Source organism: Bombina bombina, chromosome 4 (genome assembly GCF_027579735.1).
Source record: "Bombina bombina isolate aBomBom1 chromosome 4, aBomBom1.pri, whole genome shotgun sequence".
In the NCBI taxonomy this organism is placed as follows: Eukaryota; Metazoa; Chordata; class Amphibia; order Anura; family Bombinatoridae; genus Bombina; species Bombina bombina.
The window spans coordinates 708,831,495-708,857,662 of record NC_069502.1 but is presented as its reverse complement, the minus strand read 5'-3'; the positions used below and the strand labels follow the sequence as shown (position 1 = coordinate 708,857,662).

Genomic DNA, 26,168 nt, shown 5'->3' with positions numbered 1-26,168 from the left:
TCTCTCTCTCCTTTTTTTTTGCTCTCTCTCTCCATCCCTCTCTTTTGCTCTTTCTCTCCATCCCTCTCTTTTGCGTGCTCTCTCCCCCCTCTCTTTTGCGTGCTCTCTCCCCCCTCTCTTTTGCTCCCTCTCCCCCCTCTCTTTTGCTTTCTCTCCCCCCTCTTTTGCTCTCTCTCCCCCCTCTCTTTTGCGCTCTCTCTCCCCCCAACTCTTTTACGCTCTCTCTCTCCCCCCTCTCTTTTGCGTTCTCTCTCTCTTTTGCACTCTCTCTATCCCCCCTCTTTTGCGCGCTCTCTCTCCCCCTCTCTTTTGTGCTCTCTCCCCCTCTTTTGTGCGCTCTCTGTCTCCCCCTCTCTTTTGCACTCTCTCTTCCCCCCTCTCTTTTGCTCTTTCTCTCCCCACTCTCTTTTGCGCTCTCTCTCTCCCCCTCTCTTTTGCTCTGTCTCTCTCTCCTTTTTTTTGCTTTCTCTCTCCATCCCTCTCTTTTGCTCTTTCTCTCCATCCCTTTCTTTTGTTCTCTCTCCCCCCCCTCTCTTTTGCTCTCTCTCCCCCCTCTCCCCCCTCCCCCCCCTCTCTCAATCCCCTCTTTTTTGCTCTCTCTCTCCCCCCTCTCTTTTGCTCTGTCTCTCTCCCCTCTTTTTTGCTCTTTCTCCCCCCTCTCTTCTGCACTTTCCCCTCTCTTCTGCTCTTCCCCCTCTATTTGCCTCTTTCCTATCTCTCTCCCACTCTCTTTCTATTTCTCTCCCCTCTCTGTCGCGCCGACCGCGCCCGGCCACGCACCCCGCCACTCCCCCAACCATGCCAGGCCACACCCACGATCGTGCCCGGTCACGCCCACGCTCCCGTCCGGCCACACCCACTTTTGCCGCAACGTCACAGCATGGATTATCAGGTAAGGCCAGGTGTGTTTGTCCTCGTGCTGTCTCTACTGCGCATGACAGCTTCGAACAAACACACTTGGCCTTTTATATAAAAGGATAGATATTGAATATTTGATCCGGTTTGTGGGAGAGTGGGTTGTCCACTTTTTTTCTCCATTGACTTCTATGGGGAATATTTGAACGCGTACGCAATATTGTAAGTTCAGCATCTTGCACTAGTCGGGTTAGCACTCATAATACGAGCGCAACCGGACACGTGCAAAAACTTACTTCTAGTGCAATTAACGCTTGTGCAGGAGCATTAATTAGTGCTACACTGACCCTTTATGTTTGTTTAAAATGAACATATATCCAAAAATAGTTATTTTTAAATATTGTAAAAAATATTCACCCACACACATACATATATATTTATTTATATCAATTTGTGTGTGTGTGTGTATATATATATATATATAAATTATATATATATTTGTGATTCCTTTACTTATATTAACACTGCTCTGTTTCATTACTTTCTCTACCTATGTGTTTAAGTCCTGCTCTGTGCTTCGGTATGAAGCTCAGAAAAGAATATGTGCAAACCCACCAATCAATAGCTGCAAAATAACCCTCAGTAGTCACTGATTGGTTGACACACATTTCTTTTTCTCAGGTTGGCATATAGTGAACAGTGTGCACAGGTTTTCCTGTATATTTAACATAGAGCAGTTTATATTTTTTTTGTTTATCACTATTTAATATTGAATATTTAATCAATTCTAGGCAAAGGTTTATATCTGGTGATAATATGTTAGTCTAGAAACTAGCAACAAAGAAAATTCTATATCTGTAGCTATGAGTTATAATAATGTGCTGATTTTATTAACACAATATATTAATTGCTCTATTGTTTGTAATGATTATATTTAAATGAACAATGTAAAATTAAAACCTGTAGCTATATAAATGAGAACATTGCATCCCCATAGACGGAAAGAAGAGGTTTTGTCTGTATTATAGCAGCTGGGATCCATCAGGAAGACGCCAGGATTGATATTAGGTACAACACTTTTGTCTGCTTCCCTTTGGACATCAGCCACATTATTCTGAACACACCCTATATAAAAAAATCTTTTGTTCAACATGTTTAGCCAGGCGACATCCAGGAAGAGGACAGTACTGTCCTTGTCCCAGTATTGTACATCAAGCATAAATATTAAAGGGACAGCCAGTGGAGGCTCTAGACTTTGCAAGGCCTTAGGCGAAACTTAAACATGAGGCCCCACTGATGACAATAATGAAAAAAAAATGCAGGCGATAATAATTAACTGTATAAATTATGACAAGCCTTGAATCCTATGAACTTAGAATTCATAGTTTCTAGAATTTTATTTGTCTCATAACCAATTATTCTTTAGTCAAATAAACAATAGAAAAACATAGGGAATAGATAAAATTTGTGCAGCTGCACGTGTGTAAATATGAAATAAATATGTAATAAATGAGCCCCCCCGCATAGGCATAATACATTATGCCCTCCGACCTCCTTCATTAAATAATGCCCCCAGCAATACATTATGCCCCCACAGCCCCCCAATATTATTATTATTATTATTATTATCGGTTATTTGTAGACCATAGAAACATAGAAACATAGAATTTGACGGTAGATAAGAACCAAAAAAGCCCATCAAGTCTACCCATATTACATGTTACTTTTTCCTTAGGATAGTCTTATGCATGTCCCAGGCATTTTTAAATTCCTTTACAGTCTTTGTGTTTACCACCTCAAATGGAAGTTCATTCCATGAATCCACCACCCTTTCTGTAAAAAAATGCTTCCTTAAATTTCTCCTGAATCTGCTACCCTCTAACTTTAGATTGTGACCCCTTGTTTTGGCATTTATTTTTTTGTGAAAAATGCGTTCAGCTTTTCAGCTTTCTATCCTCTAAACTATACATATTTAGATCATAGAGTCTTTCTTTGTACGTTTTATATTTTAGACCATGTACCATTTTAGTAGCCCTCCTTTGGACAGCTTCTAGTTTATTTATATCTTTCTGAAGATATGGTCTCCAGAACTGTACACAGTATTCCAGATTTGGTCTAACTAATGATCTGTAAAGTGGCATAAGAACCTTGCTATTTCTGCTACTAAAACCTCTTCCAATGCAACCAAGCATTTGACTGGCCTTGCTGGCTGCACTGCAGCATTGTGTACCAAATTTTAAATCACCTGAAATAATAATTCCCAAATCCCTTTCTTCTTTAATTACAGTCAGTAATGTACCATTGACACTATAATCGGCCTTTGTGTTTTTGGATCCTATATGCATAATTTTGCTCTTGGTAATATTAAATTTCAGATCCCATTTATTTGACCAGTCCTCTAGTTTATTAATATCACTGTTCATTTGATCAACTCCTCCTGGAACATTTACCCTGTTACAAATTTTTGTATCATCAGCAAACAAGCAAACCTTCCCCTTAAGCCCACTTCCAATATCACTTATAAACATGTTAAACAAAACAGGCCCAAGAACTGACCCTTGGGGAACACCACTAGTAACTGCTGCCTCATTTGAATGTACTCCATTAATTGAAACCCTCTCTTCTCTATCTTTAAGCCAGCATTCTACCCACTTAACAATCTTAGGCCTAGATTTAGAGTTGGGCGGTAGCCGTGAAAACCAGCGTTAGAGGCTCCTAACGCTGGTTTTTAATGCCCTCTGGTATTTGGAGTCAGTCATTAAAGGGTCTAACGCTCACTTTCCAGCCGCAACTTTTCCATACCGCAGATCCCCTTACGTCAATTGCGTATCCTATCTTTTCAATGGGATCTTTCTAACGCCGGTATTTAGAGTCGTGGCTGGAGTGAGATTTAGAACTCTAACGACAAGACTCCAGCCGCAGAAAAAAGTCAGTAGTTAAGAGCTTTTTGGGCTAACGCCGGTTCATAAAGCTCTTAACTACTGTGCTCTACAGTACACTAACACCTATAAACTACCTATGTACCCCTAAACCGAGGTCCCCCCACATCGCCACCACTCGATTACATTTTTTAACCCCTAATCTGCCGACCGCCACCTACGTTATACTTATGTACCCCTAATCTGCTGCCCCTAACACCGCCGACCCCTATATTATATTTATTAACCCCTAATCTGCCCCCCACAACGTCACCGCCACCTACCTACACTTATTAACCCCTAATCTGCCGAGCGGACCGCACCGGTACTATAATAAAGTTATTAACCCCTAATCCGCCTCACTCCCGCCTCAATAACCCTATAAGAAATAGTATTAACCCCTAATCTGCCCTCCCTAACATCGCCGACACCTAACTTCAAACATTAACCCCTAATCTGCCGACCGGAGCTCACCGCTATTCTAATAAATTTTTTAACCCCTAAAGCTAAGTCTAACCCTAACACTAACACCCCCCTAAATTAAATATAATTTAAATCTAACGAAATAAATTAACTCTTATTATATAAATTATTCCTATTTAAAGCTAAATACTTATCTGTAAAATAAACCCTAATAAAGCTACAATATAAATAATAATTATATTGTAGCTATTTTAGGATTTATATTTATTTTACAGGCAACTTTGTATTTATTTTAACCAGGTACAATAGCTATTAAATAGTTAAGAACTATTTAATAGCTAAAATAGTTAAAATAATTACAAAATCATCTGTAAAATAAATCCTAACCTAAGTTACAATTAAACCTAACACTACACTATCAATAAATTAATTAAATAAAATACCTACAATTATCTACAATTAAACCGAACACTACACTATCAATAAATTAATTAAATACAATATCTACAAATAAATACAATGAAATAAACTAACTAAAGTACAAAAAATAAAAAAGAACTAAGTTACAAAAAATAAAAAAATATTTACAAACATTAGAAAAATATTACAACAATTTTAAACTAATTACACCTACTCTAAGCCCCCTAATAAAATAACAAAGCCCCCCCAAAATAAAAAAATGCCCTACCCTATTCTAAATTAAAAAAGTTCAAAGCTCTTTTACCTTACCAGCCCTGAACAGGGCCCTTTGCGGGGCATGCCCCAAAGAATTCAGCTCTTTTGCCTGTAAAAAAAACATACAACCCCCCCCCCAACATTACAACCCACCACCCACATACCCCTAATCTAACCCAAACCCCCTTTAAATAAACCTAACACTAAGCCCCTGAAGATCTTCCTACCTTGTCTTCACCTCGCCGGGTTCACCGATCGGTCCAGAAGAGCTCCTCCGATGTCTTGATCCAAGCCCAAGCGGGGGGCTGAAGAGTGACGTCCATCCTCGGGCTGAAGTCTGGATCCAAGCGGCGGCTGAAGAAATCCATCATCGGGCTGAAGTCGGAAGTCCATCATCGGGATGAAGTCTTCTATCAAGCCGCATCTTCAATCTTCTTTCTTCTGGAGCGGAGCGGAGCCATCTTCTTTCCAACCGACTTGGATCCAACCTCTTCAACCGACGCCTACTCGCCGAATGAAGGTTCCTTTAAGGGACGTCATCCAAGATGGCGTCCCTCGAATTCCGATTGGCTGATAGGATTCTATCAGCCAATCGGAATTAAGGTAGGAATATTCTGATTGGCTGATGGAATCAGCCAATCAGAATCAAGTTCAATCCAATTGGCTGATCTAATCAGCCAATCAGATTGAGCTTGCATTCTATTGGCTGTTCCGAAAGAAGATGGCTCCGCTCTGCTCCAGAAGAAAGAAGATTGAAGATGCGGCTTGATAGAAGACTTCATCCACATGATGGACTTCCGACTTCAGCCCGATGATGGATTTCTTCAGCCGCCGCTTGGATCCAGACTTCAGCCCGAGGATGGACGTCACTCTTCAGCCCCCCGCTTGGGCTTGGATCAAGACATCGGAGGAGCTCTTCTGGACCGATCGGTGAACCCGGCGAGGTGAAGACAAGGTAGGAAGATCTTCAGGGGCTTAGTGTTAGGTTTATTTAAGGGGGGTTTGGGTTAGATTAGGGGTATGTGGGTGGTGGGTTGTAATGTTGGGGGGGGCTTTATGTTTTTTTTACAGGCAAAAGAGCTGAATTCTTTGGGGCATGCCCCGCAAAGGGCCCTGTTCAGGGCTGGTAAGGTAAAAGAGCTTTGAACTTTTTTAATTTAGAATAGGGTAGGGCATTTTTTTTATTTTGGGGGGAATTGTTATTTTATTAGGGGGCTTAGAGTAGGTGTAATTAGTTTAAAATTGTTGTAATATTTTTCTAATGTTTGTAAATATTTTTTTATTTTTTGTAACTTAGTTCTTTTTTATTTTTTGTACTTTAGTTAGTTTATTTCATTGTATTTATTTGTAGATATTGTATTTAATTAATTTATTGATAGTGTAGTGTTCGGTTTAATTGTAGATAATTGTAGGTATTTTATTTAATTAATTTATTGATAGTGTAGTGTTAGGTTTAATTGTAACTTAGGTTAGGATTTATTTTACAGGTGATTTTGTAATTATTTTAACTATTTTAGCTATTAAATAGTTCTTAACTATTTAATAGCTATTGTACCTGGTTAAAATAAATACAATATAATTATTCGTTATATTGTAGCTATATTAGGGTTTATTTTACAGGTAAGTATTTAGCTTTAAATAGGAATAATTTATTTAATAAGAGTTAATTTATTTCGTTAGATTTAAATTATATTTAACTTAGGGGGGTGTTAGTGTTAGGGTTAGACTTAGCTTTAGGGGTTAATCCATTTATTACAGTAGCGCGAGATTCGGTCGGCAGATTAGGGGTTAATAATTGAAGTTAGGTGTCGGCGATGTTAGGGAGGGCAGATTAGGGGTTAATACTATTTATTATAGGGTTATTGAGGCGGGAGTGAGGCGGATTAGGGGTTAATAACTTTATTATAATAGCGGCGCGGTCCAGTCGGCAGATTAGGGGTTAATAAGTGTAGACAGGTGGAGGCGACGTTGTGGGGGGCAGATTAGGGGTTAATTAATATAATATAGGGGTCGGCGGTGTTAGGGGCAGCAGATTAGGGGTACATAGGGATAATGTAAGTAGCGGCGGTTTACGGAGCGGCAGATTAGGGGTTAAAAAAATATGCAGGTGTCAGCGATAGTGGGGGCAGCAGAATAGGGGTTAATAAGTGTAAGGTTAGGGGTGTTTAGACTCGGGGTACATGTTAGGGTGTTAGGTGCAGACGTAGGATGTGTTTCCCCATAGGAAACAATGGGGCTGCGTTAGGAGCTGAACGCGGCTTTTTTGCAGGTGTTAGGTTTTTTTTCAGCTCAAACAGCCCCATTGTTTCCTATGTGGGAATCGTGCACGAGCACGTTTTTGAGGCTGGCCGCGTCCGTAAGCACCGCTGGTATCTAGAGTTGCAGTGGCGTTAAATTATGCTCTACGCTCCCTTTTTGGAGCCTAACACACTGAAAACCCTGCCATTCTGTGAACTCTAAATACCAGCGGTATTTAAAAGGTGCGGCCAGAAAAAAGCACGCGTAGCTAACGCACCCCCTTGGCCGCAAAACTCCAAATCTAGGCGTTAGCATCTATTCCAAGGCAATACATTTTGTGAATAAGTTTGTTGTGTGGGACGGTGTCAAATGCTTTGCTAAATTCTAGATATGCAACATCTACGGCTCCTCCCTGGTCTATTATTTTTGTTACATGGTCAAAGAAATCAATTAGATTAGTCAGGCATGATCTTCCAGCTGTTAAACCATGCTGTCCTTTGTCTTCTAAGTTGTTTGTCTGAATGAAAGATACAAGTCTTTCCTTTAAAAGAGTTTCCATTAATTTCCCTGCAATTGAGGTCAAACTGACTGGCCTATAGTTAGCAGAATCTTCCCTACTACCCTTTTTATGAAGAGGGACTACATTGGCAATTTTCCAGTCTTTTGGAACAACTCCTGTTAGAAGTGACTGATTAAATAAATCAGCTAATGGAGTAGCTATTACGGATCGAAGTTCTCTTAGAACCCTTGGATGAATATTATCTGGACCCACAGACTTATTAACTTTTATTTTTGATATAGCCCTTGAAACCTCTTCCTCTATATAAAGAAAAGTACTACTCACATTATTTACAGTAACATCCCTTAATAGCATCTCACTATCTTTACCATCTGTTGTAAAGACTGAACAAAAGTAATCATTTAAACAGTTTGCTATTTGTTTATCTTCTTCCACTACTCTATCCTCATTCTTGAGTCTAACTATCCCTCTGTTAGTTTTTCTATTTTCACTGATAAATCTAAAGAAGGTTTTGTCACCATTTTTTACAGATTGTGCTATTTTCTCTTCTGCATCTGCATCAGACCGCCAACAGATTCCACAGTGCTAATCAATACATTATGCCACCACAGCCCCCTGTAATACATTATGCCCCCAGCCCCCCTGTAATAAATTATACCCCAGCCCCTTGTAAAAAATGATGCCCCCACAGCCCCTTCAATAAATTATGCCCCCAGTCCCCTGTAATAAATTATACTGCCAGCCCCCCTGTAATAAATTATGCCCCAAACCCCCATTGTAAGAAATTATGCCCCCAGACCCCAGTTGTAAGAAATTATGCCCATAACCCCCTGTAAGAATTTATGCCCCCAGTCCTCCTGTAAGAAATTATTTCCCCAGCCCCCCTGCAATAAATGATGCCCCCAGCCCCCAGTAATAAATTATGCCCCAAGCCTCCCTGTAATAAATTATGACCCCAGCCCCCCAGCCATAAAATGATGCCCCCAGCCATAAATGATGCCCCCAGCCCACCTGCAATAAATGATTCCCCCAGCCCCCCTGTAATAAAATGATGCCCCCAGCAATAAAATGATGCCCCCAGCCCCCCGTGAAGCCTGTGATTATATAAGCCTTCAAAAAGAGAGAAAAATTGTTTTTTACTTACATCCATCCTTCCGACGGTGAATTCATCCTTCAGCTTCTTATCCTTGTGCTATGGATGGGAGGGGTGACGCAAGCATCTTTACTCCTCATTGGCTGGCGGGCAGAGAAGCTGAGTGGATGAACTCTGTGAGGAAACAGAGTCATCAAATCAGAGAGGAGAGTGGGACAGGGCTCTTAACACTGCCTGCGCACAGCACCGTTAAAGCCCCCTGTCACATCAAACGCAAAGTAAAGCGTTAGGCAAATAAGGCGGCCATGAGGCCTCTGTGAGCGCGAGGCCTCAGACGACCGCCTAATTTGCCTAACTAAAGAGCCGCCTCTAGGGACAGTAAACCTTTCATGATTCAAATAGGGTATGCAATTTTAAACAACTTTCCAATTTACTTTTATCATCAAATTTGCTTTGTTCTCTTAGGGGTCAATTTATGAAGCAGCGGTTGCTGCCTGAAGCGGAAGTTAAAAAGCAGAGGTTGTAAGACTGCTGCTCCTTAACTCGTCCGCCACCTCTGAGGCGGGGGGGACAGCAATCAGTCCGATCGGATACAATAGGGTTGATTAACACCCCCTGCTGGCAAATCTGCAGGGGGGGGCGGCAGTTCACAAGCATTTCACGAGAAATGCTTGTGCAATGATAAATGCCGACAGTGTATGCTACAGCGGATCATGTCCGCTCGTACTACAATAAATCTGCCCCTTAGTGTATTAATATAACAGTGTTGGTTATGCAAAACTGGGGAATGGATTATAAAGGTATTATCTATCTTAATAACAATTTTCAAGTAGGCTGTCCCTTTCATGCCACTATCTCACCTGCTGTCCACTATTTTATTTCTTAATGATTAAATGATTGAAAAATATATCAGGTCAGACGTTTCACACACAATAGCAATGTATCATGTACTGTAAGAGGGTAAATAAAGGAAAATATTTCCAGCTTCTCTCTCTTTTTCATCAATCATTATTAAAGGAACAGTAAACTTTATCTTCCATAAAATGTTTGATTAAGGAAAATAAAACAGCATACATTTTATCGCCTGCTTTTGCTGTAACATACGTCTGATCATTCTGCATTTCCACTCCCCCAGAGAGGCTGGGATGACGCCATAGCTTAGCCTGAAAAAAAGTTAACTTAGAGCACAAGTAACTTTGCATATGTCCATAATTGGCCACATTAAAATAAAAGATAAATAATCACTATGATTTTCAAGGGGTATGTATTGAACTGCTGTAAATTGCTGTAAAATTACAGTGTTAAAGGGACTAAAAATTGCACACAAAAAAACATTATCTATGAGCATTTTTATTATTTAACTATTGCTTGCATATAACCATATGTTTAACCCTTGCAATACATAGTTAAAATCAACTCCAAAGCAGCAATGCATTACTGGAATCTAGATGAACATACCTGGGGACTGATTTTTTTTTTTAAGGGCTGAATGGCCCTGAATGCCCCTGTTTCCGCGCGAGCCTTCAGGCTCACCATGAACAGGACAGGAGTTAAGAAGCAGTGGTCTAAAGACTCCTTAACTCGTACGCCTCCTCTGAGGCTGCGGACATCAATCCGCCAGATCGAGTACGATTAGGTTGATTGACAACCCCTGCTAGCGTCTGATTGGCCGCAAATCTGCAGGGGGCGGCATTGCACAATCAGTTTACCAGAACTGCTTGTGCAATGTTAAATTCCGACAGCGTATGCTGTCGGCATTCAGCGATGTCGGGCGGACATGATACACTACAGTAGATTAAGTTCGTCCGACTTTTAATAAATCGGCCCCCTGGTGACCCAATGACAAGAGGCATATGTGTAGCTACCAATCACCATCTAGATACCAGTATGGCATTGCTGTTCCTAAGCCTGCCTAGCTATGCTTTTCAACAAAGGATAGCAAGTAGATGAAGTCAATTTAATATAATAATAGAACTAAATTAAAAGTCTCTTAAAATTGCATGCTCTATCTCAGCCATGAAAGTTTAATTTCATATTTCATGTAGAATTCAAATTATTTATTTAAAATGATTTTTTGTATAAAGATAGTTTTGCAATGCTTTGCCTAACTGCTGATCTAAGCAATGCATAAATAAAAAGTGACAGTAATATCCCTTTAATATCTATGTAACTCAAAAAACAGAATCTCCTACGAAAAACAGCACTTGAGTATAACCCATTAACATGAAAAGAAAAAATCAAAGGCAATGCTGCTCTTTTTGACTTATTTTTTTATCATTTTATAGCTGAAATGTTTTATTTTGTACAGTTTGTATAATTAACTGCTCTTTTTAGATTAATTTCTGCCTTAATTAAAATCTTATCAATTTTCTTTAGATACTGAAGATATTAATCTAAGTAATTAGTTACCATTTTGATGAAGCTTTTTATCTACTGACTTCATCATCTGAAGATTACGTCTCCTTAATTTTAAATTACGCATAAAATAATTATTTGGTTTGTTGTTGTCTTAGATTATACTGAGCAAGTGTTTCTTTTTCAGATCCTACTATGGGCTAAATTACAAGTAACAAGCTAACGTTAGCCCATCGTGGTTTCCTGATCCTACTATGGGCTAGATTACAAGTAACAAGCTATCGTTAGCCCATCATGGTTTCCTGATCCTACTATGGGCTAGATTACAAGTGACAAGCTATCGTTAGCCCATCTTGTTTTCTGATCCTACTATGGGCTAGATTGCAAGTTTCAAGCTATCGTTAGCCCATTAGGTTTTCCAGATCTTACTAAGGGCTAGATTACAAGTGACAAGCTATCTTTAGCCCATCATGTTTTCTGATCCTACTATGGGCTAGATTACAAGTGACAAGCTATTGTTAGCCCATCCTGTTTTCTGATCCTACTATGGGCTAGATTACAAGTAACAAGCTATCATTAGCCCATCGTGTTTTCCTGATCCTACTATGGGCTAGATTACATGTAACAAACTATCGTTAGCCCATTGTGTTTTCCTGATCCTACTATGGGCTAGATTACAAGTAACAAGCTATCGTTAGCCCATCCTGTTTTCTGATCCTACTATGGGCTAGATTACAAGTAACAAGCTATCGTTAGCCCATCGTTGTTTCCTGATCCTACTATGGGCTCGATTACAAGTGACAAGCTATCGTTAGCCCATCCTGTTTTCTGATCCTACTATGGGCTAGATTACAAGTAACAAGCTATCGTTAGCCCATCGTTGTTTCCTGATCCTACTATGGGCTCGATTACAAGTGACAAGCTATCGTTAGCCCATCCTGTTTTCTGATCCTACTATGGGCTAGATTACAAGTAACAAGCTATCGTTAGACCATTGTGGTTTCCTGATCCTACTATGGGCTAGATTATAAGTGACAAGCTATCATTAGCCCATCGTGGTTTCCTGGTCCTACTATGGACTAGTCCTACTATGGACTACATTACAAGGAACAAGCTATCGTTAGCCCATCATGTTTTCCTGATCCTACTATTGGCTAGATTGCAAGTAACAAGCTATCGTTAGCCCATTGTGTCTTCCTGAACCTACTATGGGCTAGATTACAAGTAACAAGCTATCGTTAGCCCATCATGTCTTCCTGATACTATTATGGGCTAGATTACAAGTAATAAACTATCCTTAGCCCATCTTGTTTTCCTGATCCTACTACACGCTAGATTAAAAGTGGCAAGCTATCGATAGTCCATTGTGTTTTCCTGATTCTACTATGGGCTAGATTACAATTAACAAGCTATCGTTAGCCCATCGTGTTTTCCTGATCTTACTATGGACTAGATTACAAGTAACAAACTATCGTTAGAACATTGTGCTTTCCTGATCTTACTATGGGCTGGATTACAAGTAGCAAGCTATCTTTAGCCCATCGTGTTTTCTGATACTACTATGGGCTAGATTACAAGTAACAAGCCATTGTTAGCTCATCGTGTTTTCCTGATCCTACTATGGGCTAGATTACAAGTAACAAGCTATTGTTAGCCCATCATGTCTTCCTGATACTACTATGGGCTAGATTACAAGTAATAAACTATCCTTAGCCCATCTTGTTTTCCTGATCCTACTATGCGCTTGATTACAAGTGGCAAGCTATCGTTAGCCCATCCTGTTTTCTTGATCCTACTATGAGCTAGATTACAAGTTACAAGCTATCCTTAGCCCATTGTGCTTTCCTGATCCTACTATTGGCTAGATTACAAGTAATAAACTATCCTTAGCCCATCTTGTTTTCCTGATCCTACTATGCGCTAGATTACAAATAACAAGCTATCATTAGCACATCATGTTTTCCTGATTCTACTATGGGCTAGATTTCAAGTGGCAAACTATCATTGGCCCATTGTGTTTTTCTGATACTACTATGGGCTAGATTACAAGTCGCAAACTATTGTTGGCCCATTGTGTTTTCCTGATACTACTATGGGCTAGATTACAAGTGGCAAACTATCATTAGCCCATTGTGTTTTCCCGATCCTACTATGGGCTAATTAACAAGTAGCAAACTATCATTAGCCCATTGTGTTTTCCTGATCCTACTATGGGCTAGATTACAAGTAACAAGCTATTGTTAGCCCATCATGATTTCCTGATCCTTCTATGGGCTATATTACAATTGGCAAGCTATCCTTAGTCCATTGTGTTTTCCTGATCCTACTATTGGCTAGATTACAAGTGACAAACTATCATTAGCCCATCGTGTTTTCTTGATCCTACTATGGGTTAGAGATTACAAGTGGCAAACTATTATTAGCCCATCGTGTTTCCCTGATCCTACTATTGTCTAGATTACAAGTAACAAGCTATCATTAGCCAATCATGTTTTCCTCATCCTACTACGGGCTAGATGACAAGTTATACAAGATATCCTTAGTCCATCGTACCTAAGTTAACTTGTGTTAATATTGCAAGTTGAAAGAAAAACACAAAGGCATGAGCGCAAACTAAATTGTATAGTACATCTGCACATTAAAAGGGATTCTGGGTACATATATGCAAATTATCTTCACAAATGCCTTACTTTATCTAATAAACGATTATCTGATATGCACTGAAAATTATTAATTATGGATAAAAAAAAACAAAGTGTCTCAAAGAACCCAAATATAAAATCTACACCCAATCCTAAAACAGTGCTCTCTGCTAACCTCTGGTAAACAGCACAATAATAACAGGTATGGGGGTGGATGAATTGTTATACAGAACAATGAATTACCCATTGACCAACAGAAAAATGCTTTTTAAATTTTTAATCTCGTAACAACCTGTACACATGGGGGGCCGATTTAACAAGCTCCGTATGGAGTTTGATTCCCCGTGTTTCCGGCGAGCCTGAAGGCTCGTGGGAAACAGAAGTTATGAAGCAGTGGTCTAAATACTCTGAGGCCGCGAACAGAAATCAACCCGATCGAATATGATCAGGTTGATTGACACCCCCTGTTAGTGGCCGCAAATCTGCAAGGGGCAGCATTGCACCAGCAGTTCACAAGAACTGCTGGTGCAATGATAAATGCAGACAGCGTATGCTGTCGGCATTTATTGATGTGCGGCAGACATGATACGCTACATCGTATCATGTCCGCTCGCACATTAATAAATATACCCCTTGGACTTAAATGTTACAGTTACTATATGATAATGTAATTGATAAATGCTATTCTAGTAAAAACCATTATTTTGAAAGTCTTATTTATTTTATTGAGCTACTAGCCCATCATGATAGCGTAACACAAGACTAACATATAACTGTCCTCCGATAAATAAATGGTTGCTATACATACCAGTGAGAGCCATTGAAGAAACATACAATAGTACTTATGTAGCAATCAGAAAATCACATATATAAATATAGGCTAATTATTATCTTTGTATCTGATGTCATCAAGTTATAAAAGAATTTGCCTTTCTTCTGTAGATTTAAAGGGACAGTAAATTCAGACAATCAGCAGATTAGAGTCAAGAAAAAAACCTTTACAAAGGACTGTGGTCTCTCTCACTGATACTAGCTACTTTGATCGAATGTCTTCTGTTCACATAGCTTTTTTTGTAGCCAGTACTTCTACACTGAAATTTTTAGTATAAGGAAGAGGTTTCAACGGGAAGAACAGCTATTTCAAATGACAAAATAAAGGTAAAATTAGTTATTTGCAAATAATATAAGACAGTAAACAAGTTGAAATTGTATATACAGGGAGTGCAGAATTATTAGGCAAATTAGTATTTTGACCACATCATCCTCTTTATGCATGTTGTCTTACTCCAAGCTGTATAGGCTCGAAAGCCTACTACCAATTAAGCATATTAGGTGATGTGCATCTCTGTAATGAGAAGGGGTGTGGTCTAATGACATCAACACCCTATATCAGGTGTGCATAATTATTAGGCAACTTCCTTTCCTTTGGCAAAATGGGTCAAAAGAAGGACTTGACAGGCTCAGAAAAGTCAAAAATAGTGAGATATCTTGCAGAGGGATGCAGCACTCTTAAAATTGCAAAGCTTTTGAAGCGTGATCATCGAACAATCAAGCGTTTCATTCAAAATAGTCAACAGGGTCGCAAGAAGCGTGTGGAAAAACCAAGGCGCAAAATAACTGCCCATGAACTGAGAAAAGTCAAGCGTGCAGCTGCCAAGATGCCACTTGCCACCAGTTTGGCCATATTTCAGAGCTGCAACATCACTGGAGTGCCCAAAAGCACAAGGTGTGCAATACTCAGAGACATGGCCAAGGTAAGAAAGGCTGAAAGACGACCACCACTGAACAAGACACACAAGCTGAAACGTCAAGACTGGGCCAAGAAATATCTCAAGACTGATTTTTCTAAGGTTTTATGGACTGATGAAATGAGAGTGAGTCTTGATGGGCCAGATGGATGGGCCCGTGGCTGGATTGGTAAAGGGCAGAGAGCTCCAGTCCGACTCAGACGCCAGCAAGGTGGAGGTGGAGTACTGATTTGGGCTGGTATCATCAAAGATGAGCTTGTGGGGCCTTTTCGGGTTGAGGATGGAGTCAAGCTCAACTCCCAGTCCTACTGCCAGTTTCTGGAAGACACCTTCTTCAAGCAGTGGTACAGGAAGAAGTCTGCATCATTCAAGAAAAACATGATTTTCATGCAGGACAATGCTCCATCACACGCGTCCAAGTACTCCACAGCGTGGCTGGCAAGAAAGGGTATAAAAGAAGAAAATCTAATGACATGGCCTCCTTGTTCACCTGATCTGAACCCCATTGAGAACCTGTGGTCCATCATCAAATGTGAGATTTACAAGGAGGGAAAACAGTACACCTCTCTGAACAGTGTCTGGGAGGCTGTGGTTGCTGCTGCACGCAATGTTGATGGTGAACAGATCAAAACACTGACAGAATCCATGGATGGCAGGCTTTTGAGTGTCCTTGCAAAGAAAGGTGGCTATATTGGTCACTGATTTGTTTTTGTTTTGTTTTTGAATGTCAGAAATGTATATTTGTGAATGTTGAGATGTTATATTGGTTTCACTGGTAAAAATAAATATTTGAAATGGGTATATATTTGTTTTTTGTTAAGTTGCCTAATAATTATGCACAGTAATAGTCACCTGCACACACAGATATCCCCCTAAAATAGCTAAAACTAAAAACAAACTAAAAACTACTTCCAAAAATATTCAGCTTTGATATTAATGAGTTTTTTGGGTTCATTGAGAACATGGTTGTTGTTCAATAATAAAATTAATCCTCAAAAATACAACTTGCCTAATAATTCTGCACTCCCCGTAGAATGTTTAGTAATCCGTAATGAAACAACTTTGCAATATACTTATACTTTATAATAAAATAATAAATAATACATTTTTAAAATAAAATTTGTTTGTACGAACAAGGCTGTGTAGAAACCATCAAAGATGATCTTATGTTCCATCTCTTTTATTGCCTGTTTTATATCTGTCCCCAATTGTCCTCAGAAGGAGAGTGGCAAAACATGTTCAAACATGATGGAACCCAATACTTTATAGAAACTTAGTAGAATTTAGAAAACCAACCATTTTTAGAGGTACATAACAGGAAGGGGGGGGGGACAAAATAATGAAAATATATTGCAAAGTTTTTTAACTATACATAATTAAACATTTTAATTTATAATCTCATACAGTTTGATATCCCTTTTAGGCTTCTTTACATTGTTGATGGACTATTTTGCAGCAAACATATTCACAACATGCTGCATTTTGCCCAAATCTGATCTCCATAGAATTTTAATCTATAAATTCATGTCCAAAGGTTTGTGTACTTAAAAATGACAGAAGATATTTTTTTTATAAAATTAAGTCAAATAAAAAACTATTTATTCAATTAAAGGGACAGTGTACACCAATTTTCATATAATTACATGCAATAGACACTACTATAAAGAATAATATGCACAGATTCTGATCTAAACATCCAGTATACAACCTTTTAAAACAATACTTAGAATCTCCAAGTTTAGCTGAGGCTAGGCTGGGACACTCAGTGAAATGGGCTGGGAAAGCAGGAAGAGCAGAGACTCCCCTCCCCCCTTCCCTGCATAAGAAATTACAGATTACACAAACGGGAGCAAGCAGGAATCTGTAGACTTACGTCTACTTATGATACTTTGGGGCTTGGTTAAAGGATTACTTTCTGTTATAATTTTTAAGCTAAACAACTAACATATTAAAGTTAATAAACATTAGTTAAAACCTACTGACCTATATTTTCTCCAAAACAAAGTTTCATAACGTTCTAAAAGTTATATCTTTTATTCGCCGATGATGTCACGTTATCCTGCCCACTATTTTCAGCACTGCATGTTCAAAATACTTAAACCAATAACTTTGTGTTTAAAGCGCCATTTTGAAACCTAGGTATTGTAAACGGATTGGTACAGAGCAAAGGATACCCACAGAGTGGGTTTGGAAAACAATTAAATTTGCAGACAAGATTTCTGATATACGGTAGAGATATGTTAATGAAATGCTAATGATAAAAAGCGTATTTGGGGTAGTTAGTTAGTAACAGGTATAGAAAATATTTACTTACAGTGGCCCTTTAAGAATCAAAAAATCAGCACAATGTTATAAAAAAAACATGTGTACATTGTTACAAAAACACTTCCAGATAGGCTATATAAATGGATAATCTACAAAACATTTATGCAAACAAAACATCTAGTGTACAATGTCCCTTTGAGTTGACATGTTTCTCACTACAGTGAAATGTTTGATGACACCCCCACCCCAGTATTTGTTAATGACAAAAACGTTGTATAAATATATATGTACAGATCTCACAAACGTGAGTACACCCCTCACATTTTTGTAAATATTTTATTATATCTTTTCATGTCACAACACTGAAGAAATGACACTTTGCTACAATGTAAAGTAGTGAGTGTAGAGGGTTAAGGCAGTGCTGTAAAATAATGGGGGCCACACAAAATATTGACACTTTGGGCCCAATTTGGACATTTCCACTTAGGGGTGTACTCACTTTTGTTGCCAACGGTTTAGACATTAATGACTATGTGTTGAGTTATTTTGAGGTGACAGCACATTTACACTGTTATACAGGCTGTACACTCACTACTTTACATTGTAGCAATGTTTAATTTCTTCAGTGTTGTCACATGAAAAGATATAATAAAATATTTACCAAAATGTGAGGGGTGCACTCACTTTTGTGAGATACTGTATGTGTTTATATGTGTGTACAGATCTATTTATGTATTTATATGTGTATGTATGTATTTACAATTTCTTTGAAGGGTTGCACCATGCTTTTCTTATAGTAGTATTAACTCCTCCCTCTAATTTATATAAATATTTACAGACATATATACATATATAAACACATACATGCATATGTATATATAGAGAGAGAAACATTATAATTGCATTGGAACCCTTTGCAGTCAAATATCTGAAAACATGAAAAAAAAACATTTATGCAATATTCATATTTAATAACGATTTTAACTATGTCTTTACTGTAAATATTTCACATTCTAATGTTCTTCACATAGGAAAATATGTTCTAAGTATTTCAAAATAGATATTCCTATATATATATATATCTGTGTATATATATATATATATATATATATATATATATGTATATATGTATATATAGGTATATATATATATATATATATATATATATATATATATATATATATATATATATTACAAAACAAACATCAGATATATATAGAAATATTTATTTATGAATAAATAGAACATATTCTTCTATGTTAACTTGTATAAACTGTTGATTTTATTTTTTTACTCTAGCAGTAACAATTAGGATATTTGAACATACCTGAAATACATACATGAAATTTGGCTGAGGGGGTGTACATTATGGTGCTTTATAATACAGTTAATCTGGTCCTATAGATAGTCGCTGGACATCTGAAATATTAAAAAAAAAAATGTCATTTTAAGGGATATGAAACCCAATAATTTTATTTTGTGATTCAATCAGAGCATACAGTTTAAAAAAAGTTTCCAATTTACTTCTATTATCAAATTTTAATCGTTCCCATTGTATTCTTTGTTGAAGATATATGCCTAGGTAAGTGTCTGGTGAACTACATGGCAGGAAATAATTCTCTTACAAATGGATAACATTCTTGAAAAACTGCTGCCATATAGCAATCTGGACACATGCACACTCCTGCACTTACTTCCCTTTGTTTAAACAAAAGATAACAAGAAATTTAAGAAAATGTGATAATATAATTAAAGGGACAGTAAACACCAGAATTTTTGTTGTTTAAAAAGGTAGATAATCCCTTTATTACCCATTCCCCAATTTTGCATAACCAACACAGTTATAATAATATACTTTTTTAACTCTGTGATTACCTTGTATCTAAGCCTCTGCAGACTGCCCCCTTATTTCAGTTCTTTTGACAGACTTGCATTTTTAGCCAATCAGTGCTGGCTCCTAGGAGCTTCATGTGCCTGAGCTCAATGTTATCTATATGAAACACATGAACTAACGACCTCTAGTGGTGAAAAACTGTCAAAATGCTTTCAGATTAGAGGTGGCCTTCAAGGTCTAAGAAATTAGCATAGGAACCTCCTAGATTTAGCTTTCAACTAAGAATACAAAGAGAACAAAGCAAAATTGGTAATAAAAGTAAATTTGAAAGTTGTTTAAAATTACATGCCCTATTTAAATCATGAAAGTTTTTATTTTTTACTTGACGGTTCCTTTAAATTAGAATGTTGTTTAAAATTGCATGCTCTATCTGAATTGTGAAAGAAAAATGTTGTGTTTCATGTTCCTTTAAAGGAATAGTCTAGTCAAAATGAAATTTTCATGATTCAGATAGAACCTGCAACTTGAAGCAACTTTCTAATTTTCACCTATTATCATTTTTTCTTTGTTCTCTTTATTAACTTAATTTGAAAAAGCAAGAATGTAAGCTTAGGAGCCTGCTCATTTATTGTTCTGCACCTGGGTAGCACTTGCTGATTGGTGTCTAAATGTAGCCACCAATCAGCAAGCGCTACCCAGGGTGCTGAATAAAAAATGGGCCGTCTCCTAAGCTTATATTTTTGCTTTTTCAAATAAGGATAACAAGAAAACAAAGAACAATTAATAATAGGAGTAAAATAGAAAGTTGCTTAAAATTGAATGCTCTATCTGAATCATGAAAGTTTAATTTTGACTAGACTATTCCTTTAATCAAACAGGATATTTCTTGGTTTAAGTCCCGAGTTAATAATAATAATAATAATAATAATAATAATAATAATAATAATAATAATAATAATAAAATCTTATATAAATCCTGATGCCCCCATGGATACTTAGCCAAGTGTAATAAATTTACTAAAAATATACCATCTGAGATGGGCAACAAAAAGCATAAAAAAATGTCAGTACTGCATTGTCAGTGCTTTTTTCAACAACACAGTGTTGTGCTGAAAGTGCAATTAGTTTGGTAGAGATGAATAGTCCTGTGGACATTTGTTTTGGACAATCGAATGTTGATAAGAAGGAAAATCCATTAAAGGGACAGTCAAGTCCAAAAAAAACTTTCATGATTTAAATAGGGAATGTAATATTAAACAACTTTCCAATTTACTTTTATCACCAATTTTGCTTTGTTCTCTTGGTATTTTTAGTTGAAAGCTAAACCTAGGAGGTTCATATGCTAATTTCTTAGACCTTGAAGAGTGCCTCTAATCTGAATGCATTTTGACCACTAGAGGGTAGTGATGTCGCGAACATAAAAATTTGGGTTTGCGAACGGCGAACACAAACTTCCCCAAATGTTCGCGAACCAATGAACCGGGCGAACCGCCATAGACTTCAATAGGCAGGCGAATTTTAAAACCCACAGGGACTCTTTCTGGCCACAATAGTGATGGAAAAGTTGTTTAAAGGGGACTAACACCTGGACTGTGGCTTGCCGGAGGGGGATCCATGGCAAAACTCCCATGGAAAATTACATAGTTGATGCAGAGTCTGGTTTTAATCCATAAAGGCCATAAATCACCTAACATTCCTAAATTGTTTGGAATAACGTGCTTTAAAACATCAGGTATGATGTTGTATCGATCAGGTGGTGTAAGGGTTACGCCCTCTTCACAGTGCGCAGTGTAGGTGATATACCGGCCCTGACCATGCTTTGCAGACCAGGTATCAGTGGTCAGATGGACCCTTGCTCCAACACTGTGTGCCAGACATGCCATTATAGCAGACTTATATGGCTTTGGCGTTGCTTTTTGGTAATTATAAGGCTGCTAAATGCCACTGCGCACCACACATGTTTTATGCCCAGCAGTGAAGGGGTTAATTAGGGAGCATGTAGGCAGCTTGTAGAGTTAATTTTAGCTTAAGTGTAGTGTAGTAGACAACCCAAAGTATTGATCTAGGCCCATTTTGGTATATTTCACGCCACCATTTCACCGCCAAATGCGATCAAATAAAAAAAAATTGTTCACTTTTTCACAAACTTTAGGTTTCTCGCAGAAATTATTTACAAACAACTTATGCAATTATGGCATAAATGGTTGTAAATGCTTCTCTGGGATCCCCTTTGTTCAGAAATAGCAGACATATGGCTTTGGCGTTGCTTTTTGGTAATAAGAAGGCTGCTAAATGCCACTGCGCACCACACGTGTTTTATGCCCAGCAGTGAAGGAGTTAATTAGGGAGCATGTAGGCAGCTTGTAGAGTTAATTTTAGCTTAAGTGTAGTGTAGTAGACAACCCAAAGTATTGATCTAGGCCCATTTTGGTATATTTAATGCCACCATTTCACCCCCAAATGCGATCAAATAAAAAAAAAATTGTTCACTTTTTCACAAACTTTAGGTTTCTCACAGAAATTATTTACAAACAACTTATGCAATTATGGCATAAATGGTTGTAAATGCTTCTCTGGGATCCCCTTTGTTCAGAAATAGCAGACTTATATGGCTTTGGCGTTGCTTTTTGGTAATTAGAAGGCTGCTAAATGCCACTGCGCACCAGACGTGTTTTATGCCCAGCAGTGAAGGGGTTAATTAGGGAGCATGTAGGCAGCTTGTAGAGTTAATTTTAGATTAAGTGTAGTATAGTAGACAACCCAAAGTATTGATCTAGGCCCATTTTGGTATATTTAATGCCACATTTCACCCCCAAATGCGATCAAATAAAAAAAAATTGTTCACTTTTTCACAAACTTTAGGTTTCTCACAGAAATTATTTACAAACAACTTATGCAATTATGGCATAAATGGTTGTAAATGCTTCTCTGGGATCCCCTTTGTTCAGAAATAGCAGACTTATATGGCTTTGGCGTTGCTTTTTGGTAATTAGAAGGCTGCTAAATGCCACTGCGCACCACACGTGTTTTATGCCCAGCACTGAAGGGGTTAATTAGGGAGCATGTAGGCAGCTTGTAGAGTTAATTTTAGATTAAGTGTAGTGTAGTAGCAACCCAAAGTATTGATCTAGGCCCATTTTGGTATATTTTATGCCACCATTTCACCGCCAAATGCGATCAAATAAAAAAATTTTTTTCACTTTTTCACAAACTTTAGGTTTCTCACAGAAATTATTTACAAACAACTTATGCAATTATGGCATAAATGGTTGTAAATGCTTCTCTGGGATCTCCTTTGTTCAGAAATAGCAGACTTATATGGCTTTGGCGTTGCTTTTTGGTAATTAGAAGGCTGCTAAATGCCACTGCGCACCACACGTGTTTTATGCCCAGCAGTGAAGGGGTTAATTAGGGAGCATGTAGGGAGCTTGTAGAGTTAATTTTAGCTTAAGTGTAGTGTAGTAGACAACCCAAAGTAATGATCTAGGCCCATTTTGGTATATTTCACGCCACCATTTCACCGCCAAATGCGATCAAATTAAAAAAAAATTGTTCACTTTTTCACAAACTTTAGGTTTCTCACAGAAATTATTTACAAACAACTTATGCAATTATGGCATAAATGGTTGTAAATGCTTCTCTGGGATCCCCTTTGTTCAGAAATAGCAGACTTATATGGCTTTGGCGTTGCTTTTTGGTAATTAGAAGGCTGCTAAATGCCACTGCGCACCACACGTGTTTTATGCCCAGCAGTGAAGGGGTTAATTAGGGAGCATGTAGGCAGCTTGTAGAGTTAATATTAGATTAAGTGTAGTGTAGTAGCAACCCAAAGTATTGATCTAGGCCCATTTTGGTATATTTTATGTCACCATTTCACCGCCAAATGCGATCAAATAAAAAAAAATTGTTCACTTTTTCACAAACTTTAGATTTCTCACAGAAATTATTTACAAACAACTTATGCAATTATGGCATAAATGGTTGTAAATGCTTCTCTGGGATCTCCTTTGTTCAGTAATAGCAGACTTATATGGCTTTGGTGTTGCTTTTTGGTAATTAGAAGGCTGCTAAATGCCCCTGCGCACCACACGTGTTTTATGCCCAGCAGTGAAGGGGTTAATTAGGGAGCATGTAGGGAGCTTGTAGAGTTAATTTTAGCTTAAGTGTAGTGTAGTAGACAACCCAAAGTATTGATCTAGGCCCATTTTGGTATATTTAATGCCACCATTTCACAGCCAAATGCGATCAAATAAAAAAAAATTTTTCACTTTTTCACAAACTTTAGGTTTCTCACAGAAATTATTTACAAACAACTTATGCAATTATGGAATAAATGGTTGTAAATGCTTCTCTGGGATCCCCTTTGTTCAGAAATAGCAGACTTATATGACTTTGGCGTTGCTTTTTGGTAATTAGAAGGCTGCTAAATGCCACTGCGCACCACACGTGTTTTATGCCCAGCAGTGAAGGGGTTAATTAGGGAGCATGTAGGGAGCTTGTAGAGTTAATTTTAGCTTAAGTGTAGTGTAGTAGACAACCCAAAGTATTGATCTAGGCCCATTTTGGTATATTTCATGCCACCATTTCACCCCCAAATGCGATCAAATAAAAAAAAATTGTTCACTTTTTCACAAACTTTAGGTTTCTCACAGAAATTATTTACAAACAACTTATGCAATTATGGCATAAATGGTTGTAAATGCTTCTCTGGGATCCCCTTTGTTCAGAAATAGCAGACTTATATGGCTTTGGCGTTGCTTTTTGGTAATTAGAAGGCTGCTAAATGCCACTGCGCACCACACGTGTTTTATGCCCAGCAGTGAAGGGGTTAATTAGGGAGCATGTAGGTAGCTTGTAGAGTTAATTTTAGCTTAAGTGTAGTGTAGTAGCAACCCAAAGTATTGATCTAGGCCCATTTTGGTATATTTTATGCCACCATTTCACTGCCAAATGCGATCAAATAAAAAAAAATTGTTCACTTTTTCACAAACTTTAGGTTTCTCACAGAAATTATTTACAAACAACTTATGCAATTATGGCATAAATGGTTGTAAATGCTTCTCTGGGATCTCCTTTGTTCAGAAATAGCAGACTTATATGGCTTTGGCGTTGCTTTTTGGTAATTAGAAGGCTGCTAAATGCCCCTGCGCACCACACGTGTTTTATGCCCAGCAGTGAAGGGGTTAATTAGGGAGCATATAGGGAGCTTGTAGAGTTAATTTTAGCTTAAGTGTAGTGTAGTAGACAACTCAAAGTATTGATCTAGGCCGATTTTGGTATATTTCATGCCACCATTTCACCGCCAAATGCGATCAAATTTAAAAAAAACTTAAATTTTTTCGCAATTTTAGGTTTCTCACTGAAATTATTTACAAACAGCTTGTGCAATTATGGCACAAATGGTTGCAAATGCTTCTCTGGGATCCCCTTTGTTCAGAAATAGCAGACATATATGACTTTGGCGTTGCTTTCTGGTAATTAGAAGGCCGCTAAATGCTGCTGCGCATCACAAGTGTATTATGGCTAAAAGTGAAGGGGTTAATCAGGTAGTTTGTAGGGAGCTTGCAGGGTTAATTTTAGCTTTAGTGTAGAGATCAGCCTCCCACCTGACACATCAGACCCCCTGATCCCTCCCAAACAGCTCCCTTCCCTCCCCCACCCCACAATTGTCCCCACCATCTTAAGTACTGGCAGAAAGTCTGACAGTACTAAAATAAAAGGTTTTTAATTTTTTTTATTTTTTTAGCATATTTACATATGCTGTGGTGTAGCATCCCCCCTTAGCCCCCAACCTCCCTGATCCCCCCCCCCAAAACAGCGCTCTAACCCTCCCCATCTGCCTTATTGGCGGCCATCTTGGGTACTGGCAGCTGTCTGCTATTATTTCACTGTCAAAAAAGTGTTGTTTTTTTTAAATGTACACTACTGTTACACCAGACATGAGTGGTGGCACTGGGCAAGTGGGCACAGTATACGCTGTAAGCCTGACACACACGCTGGCAGGCAGGCAACTGCAATTAGATTACACAGGAAAAAAAAAAAAAAGCAGACTGATGTTCTAGCCCTAAAAAGGGCTTTTTGGGGTACTGTCCTTACAGCAGAGATCAGATGAGTCCTTCAGGACTGTAGTGGACACTGAATACACTAGCCTAGCTATCGATTTCCCTATTAAATCAGCAGCTACACTGTCCCTCCTCTCACTAGGAATGCAGCTTCCGAATGAATCTAAAATGGATGCTGTCCAGGAGGTGGGAGGATCTGGGAGGGAGGGTCTGCTGCTGATTGGCTGGAATGTGTCTTCTGACTGTGAGGTACAGGGTCAAAGTTTACTCAATGATGAGGAATAGGGGGCGGACCGAACATCGCATATGTTCGCCATCCGCGGCGAAAACGAACATGCTATGTTCGCCGGGAACTATTCGCCGGCGAACTATTTGCGACATCACTACTAGAGGGCATTAGTTTGTGTGTTTCATATAGATAACATTGAGCTCATGCGCGTGAAGCTACCCTGGAGATAGCACTGATTGGCTAAAATGCAAGTCTGTCAAAATAACTGAAAAAAGGGGGCAGTTTGCAGAGGCTTAGATACAAGGTAATCA

At 38.3% G+C, this 26,168-nt stretch overlaps 1 long non-coding RNA gene across 1 annotated transcript in view; it reads right to left on the bottom strand.

Moving 5' to 3' along the window:
* The window catches only part of LOC128655556 (uncharacterized), a 64,040-nt gene that overhangs the window by 18,359 nt on the left and 19,513 nt on the right, over window positions 1-26,168 (bottom strand). Inside the window, exons 2-3 of the long non-coding RNA XR_008401845.1 lie at window positions 19,060-19,151; window positions 8,774-8,896 (exon numbers count right to left, since the gene is read on the bottom strand). This is a non-coding gene — a long non-coding RNA (uncharacterized LOC128655556). The remainder of the gene's footprint in view (window positions 1-8,773; window positions 8,897-19,059; window positions 19,152-26,168) is intronic.